Genomic DNA, 5,871 nt, shown 5'->3' with positions numbered 1-5,871 from the left:
TCAATTTCAGTCTGAATTTGGCAATAAGGAGTTCATGGTCTGAGCCACAGTCAGCTCCTGGTCTTGTTTTTGCTGACTGTATAGAGTTTCTCCATCCTTGGCTGCAAAGAATATGATCAATCTAATTTCGGTGTTGACCATCTGGTGATGTCCATGTATAGAGTCTTCTCTTGTGTTGTTGGAAGAGGGTGTTTGCTATGACTAGTGCATTTTCTTGGCAAAACTCTATTAGTCTTTGCCCTGCTTCATTCCATATTCCAAGGCCAAATTTGCCTGTTACTCCAGGTGTTTCTAGACTTCCTACTTTTGCATTCCAGTCCCCTATAATGAAAAGGACATCTTTTTTGGGTGTTAGTTCTAAAAGGTCTTGTAGGTCTTCATAGAAGCGTTCGACTTCAGCTTCTTCAGAGTTACTGGTTGGGGCATAGACTTGGATTACTGTGATATTGAATGGTTTGCCTTGGAAATGAGCAGAGATCATTCTGTCAATTTTGAGATTGCATCCAAGTACTGCATTTCGGACTCTTTTGTTGACCATGATGGCCACTCCATTTCTTCTGAGGGATTCCTGGCCACAGTAGTAGATATAATGGTCATCTGAGTTAAATTCACCCATTCCAGTCCATTTCAGTTCGCTGATTCCTAGAATGACGACATTCACTCTTGCCATCTCTTGTTTGACCACTTCCAATTTGCCTTGATTCATGGACTTAACATTCCAGGTTCCTATGCAATATTGCTCTTTACAGCATTGGACCTTGCTTCTATCACCAGTCACATCCACAGCTGGGTATTCTTTTTGCTTTGGCTCCATCCCTTCATTCTTTCTGGAGTTATTTCTCCACTGATCTCCAGTAGCATATTGGGCACCTACTGACCTGGGGAGTTCCTCTTTCAGTATCCTATCATTTTGCCTTTTCATACTGTTCATGGGGTTCTCAAGGCAAGAATACTGAAGTGGTTTGTCATTCCCTTCTCCAGTGGACCACATTCTGTCAGATCTCTCCACCATGACCCACCCATCTTGGGTTGCCCCACGGGCATGGCTTAGTTTCATTGAGTTAGACAAGGCTGTGGTCCTAGTGTGATTAGATTGACTAATTTTCTGTGAGTATCGATAAAGGACAGAAATGGTATGGACCTAACAGAAGCAGAAGATATAAAGAAGAGATGGCAAGAAACACAGAAGAACTGTACAAAAAAGATCTTCACAATCCAGATAATCATGATGGTGTGATAACTGACCTAGAGCCAGACATCCTGGAATGTGAAGTCAAGTGGGCCTTAGAGCATCACTATGAACAAAGCTAATGCAGGTGATAGAATTCCAGTTGAGCTATTCCAAACCTGAAAGATGATGCTGTGAAAGTGCTGCACTCAACATGCCAGCAAATTTGGAAAACTCAGCAGTGGCCACAGGACTGGAAAAGGTCAGTTTTCATTCCAAACCCAAAGAAAGGCAATGCCAAAGAATGCTCAAACTACCGCACAATTGCACTCATCTCACACGCTAGTAAAGTAATGCTTAAAATTCTCCAAGCCAGGCTTCAGCAATATGTGAACTGTGAACTTCCTGATGTTCAAGCTGGTTTTAGAAAAGGCAGAGGAACAAGAGATCAAATTGCCAACATCCGCTGGATCATGGAAAAAGCAAGAGAGTTCCTGAAAAAACATCTATTTCTGCTTTATTGACTATGCCAAAGCCTTTGACTGTGTGGATCACAATAAACTGTGGAAAATTCTGAAAGAGATGGGAATACCAGACCACCTGATCTGCCTCTTGAGAAATTTGTATGCAGGTCAGGAAGCAACTGTTAGAACTGGACATAGAACAACAGACTGGTCCAAATAGGAAAAGGAGTACGTCAAGGCTGTATATTGTCACCCTGTTTATTTAACTTCTATGCAGAGTACATCATGAGAAACGCTGGACTGGAGAAACACAAGCTGGAATCAAGATTGCCGGGAGAAATATCAATAACCTCAGATATGCAGATGACACCACCCTTATGGAAGAAAGTGAAGAGGAAGTAAAAAGCCTCTTGATGAAGGTGAAAGTGGAGAGTGAAAAAGTTGGCTTAAAGCTCAACATTCAGAAAATGAAGATCATGGCATCCGGTCCCATCACTTCATGGGAAATAGATGGAGAAACAGTGGAAACAGTGTCAGACTTTATTTTTCTGGGCTCCAAAATCACTGCAGATGGTGACTGCAGCCATTAAATTAAAAGACACTTACTCCTTGGAAGGAGAGTTATGACCAACCTAGATAGCATAATCAAAAGCAGAGACATTACTTTGCCAACAAAGGTCCGTCTAGTCAAGGCTATGGTTTTTCCTGTGGTCATGTATGGATGTGAGAGTAGGGCTGTGAAGAAGGCTGAGTGCTGAAGAATTGATGCTTTTGAACTGTGGTGTTGGAGAAGACTCTTGAGAATCCCTTGGACTGCAAGGAGATCCAACCAGTCCATTCTGAAAGAGATCAGCCCTGGGATTTCTTTGGAAGGAATGATGCTAAAGCTGAAACTCCAGTACTTTGGCCACCTCATGTGAAGAGTTGACTCATTGGAAAAGACTCTGATGCTGGGAGGGATTGGGGGGCAGAAGGAGAAGGGGACGACAGAGGATGAGATGGCTGGATGGCATCACTGACTCGATGGACATGAGTCTGAGTGAACTCCAGGAGTTGGTGATGGACAGGGAGGCCTGGCATGCTGGGATCATGGGGTCACAAAGAGTTGGACACGACTGAGCTACTGATCTGATCTGATCTGATCTGAGACTCTAGCCTGCCAGGCTCCTCTGTCCATGGAATTATCCAGGCACCAAGGGATCCAACCTGGGTCTCCTCCATTTCAGGTGGACTCTTTACCATCTGAGGCACCAGGGAAGCAAATATTGACAATCTCATACTATTATGATAAGTATTAAATAAGTTAATCTTTGTAAAGTTCTAAGAAGAGCACCTTTCACGTAAGTTAAACAATAACCTTATCAAATAAATACAGTACTTGATCTCATGGAAAGCACCTAACAGCTGCAAGTGACTGCTTGGACATAGCAGCTGAATTATTTTTTTGTCTGTTTGTTTCTTTAAATCTGTTTATTTCTTTAAATCTGATTGTTTTAACATTGTATTTACATCTATCTATCTATCTATAGCTACAGCCCAACAGATCATGTTGTGGTAGTTTGGTAAATAAATCTGTTAAATGTTAGGTCACTGTGAAATTTGAAAAAAAAAAAAATGAGATTGCCCCAGTGTTTCTCAAGTTTTCCTTAAAAGAAGTTTTGAGTTGTGCTAATTTAAGTGGTACTGCTTTGGTTACAAAATTGACTATCTTGGGAGAATGTATGTCACCAATATGACTTAAATAAAAGTGACTTACAATTTATATATTAGACAAAATTAGCACTAAACTATTTGTGATCAAAAGGGAGCAAGTACATACAACTTAGCACTACCTTCCTGAGAAACACTGCAATGCTTGACAAACCAACAGTAAGTGAATCCATTAACATGCAATCTTTAGGCTACATTTTAAGTAACTCGGCAAGTTTTGGGGATAGAAGAGTAATTCACTTGCCAGGATAACATAAAATAAAGTGGAGAAATTTAAGAGGCTAGACAAATGTTTTTAGATCAGAAAAAAAAAAAAATTCCATGTCTTAAACACTATACAGATAAAGTCATAATAATGCAGTTTAAGACAGCTCGATATAGCATTAGAAGTATTTATTAAAAAAAACTCTCTTAAGCAACAGATATTCTAAAAATGATGGGAAAAAAACACAAAATCTTAGATGCCTGTTTTAAATCATGTACAGTAGATCTGATAGACAGGTAGACAGATAGATAGACTGACTTATTACTAATGCTTATACAAATAAAATATTATTGATATTTCCAGCAAAATAAAGAATAGACAGAACTTGTACCCAAGTAGATTCAGAATGGATTTTGCATTAACAAGGAAAATCATTTAAATATTTACATTTATAGCCTTACATTTAAACTTATGAAACTGAAAACACTCTATTGCTTGACTAAGAGTTGCTAGATCTTAATTCTAGAACTTGTTCTGAGATTACAAAATGACCATGAACAACAAATTAAAAATGGATTCACTTTATTTTTTTGCATTTTTGGAAATTAGGTATATTTAAGTCACCTCAGAACTTAAAATTGTATGTCTCAAGTTACATACAAAGATATATACAACTTCTTATGATGAAAAAAACTGCAAATTGCATTCATTAAAAAAATGACTTAATGGGATAAAGTCAGAATTGAACTGAGACTTGAAGTAGATCAATTGTTTCCCACATATTTCCATTCTCAGGAGAAGATGATTTTTGCTTTGTTACAACAGATCAAGGATGCCTACTGCTTTCCTTCAACTTTATAACACAATTTTTAAAACTACTTTGTCACCACCGTCAATTCATCATCTCTTACCCTCACAATAGTATTCAATCGGGTTTTCATCCCCACTTTTATCTTTTTTTTACCTAAATCCATTGAGTCAAAACTACTAACACCATCTAAACTGTTCATTTCTGTCATCAATTCCTAATCCACACACCAGCACTGTTTAACACTGAGTATCGTCTGCTCCTTCTTAAAATGCTTTGTCCACTCAAGTTCGGGGATACCAACCACTCCTGGTTTTTCTGTGACCTCACTCCACTTCAGTCTCCTTTGGCAGATCCCGTAATCCCTTGATGTGTAAATGTCAACATGACTCAGCACTCTGTCCTCAGAACTTGGTTCTTTTACTGACTTCCTCGGTGACCTCACAAATCCCATGGTTTTAAACATCATCAACATCCTGATAACATCTAAATATTAACTTTTAATGCAAGCTTCTCCTTTGAACACTGACCCATATTCTGCTGCCTCCATGATGTGTCCATTTGAATATCCATTTGCTATCTCAAACTCAACAAATTTCTACACACAAACGCTTGATTTCCCTTTCCAGTTGGTTATTTCCTATCTCAATAAATGGCATTTGTGTTTACTCTACTGCTCATATCCTGAACTTGGGGCAATCCTTGACTCACTCTTTTCTTTTACATCCACATTCAATACATAGCAAATCCTGTGTGTCCAACATCCAAAATGTGCTATATCTGGGCACTTACTACTGCATCCTCTGTGACTATCCTAGACCAAACTCTGATTGTCTCTCATGTGTCAGTTGCAATAGTCTTCTAACTGACCTCAGGTTTCAACCTTGGTCCTTTTCCATCTATTCTTCATGCTGCAGTGTAGTGATCCTTGGCAAAGGTAGGTCAAAGCATGCCACATCCCTGTTTCCCACCATCTAGTTGTTTCCCATTATATTTATCATGGGAGCTTCCTTGGTGACTCACTATGTAAAACCACCACCAATGCAAGAGAATCAGGAGATGCGGGTTCAATCCCTGGGTTGGGAAGATCCCCTGGAGGAGGAAATGGCTACCCACTTCAGTATTCTCTGTCCTGGGAAATCCCATGGACAGATGAGCCTGGTGGGCCACAGTCCAGTCAGTTGAGTCCAGTCACTCAGTTGTGTGCGAATCTGTGACCCCATGGACTGCAGCATGCCAGGCTTCCCTCTCCATCACCAATTCTCAGAGATTACTCAAACTCATGTCCATCAGAGACACCATCCAACCATCTCATTCTCTATCATTTCCTTCTCCTCCCGCCTTCAATCTTTCCCAGCATCAGGGTCATTTCCAATGAGTCCATTCTTCACTTCAAGTGGCCAAATATTGGAGTTGCAGCTTCAGCATCAGTTCTTCCAATGAATTTTCAGGACTGATTTCCTTTAGGATTCACTGGTTTGATCTCCTTGCAGTCCAAGGGACTTTCAAGAGTCTT

This window comes from Bos javanicus, chromosome 10 (assembly GCF_032452875.1).
Source record: "Bos javanicus breed banteng chromosome 10, ARS-OSU_banteng_1.0, whole genome shotgun sequence".
In the NCBI taxonomy this organism is placed as follows: domain Eukaryota; kingdom Metazoa; phylum Chordata; class Mammalia; order Artiodactyla; family Bovidae; genus Bos; species Bos javanicus.
Note: the sequence above shows the minus strand (reverse complement) of the source record.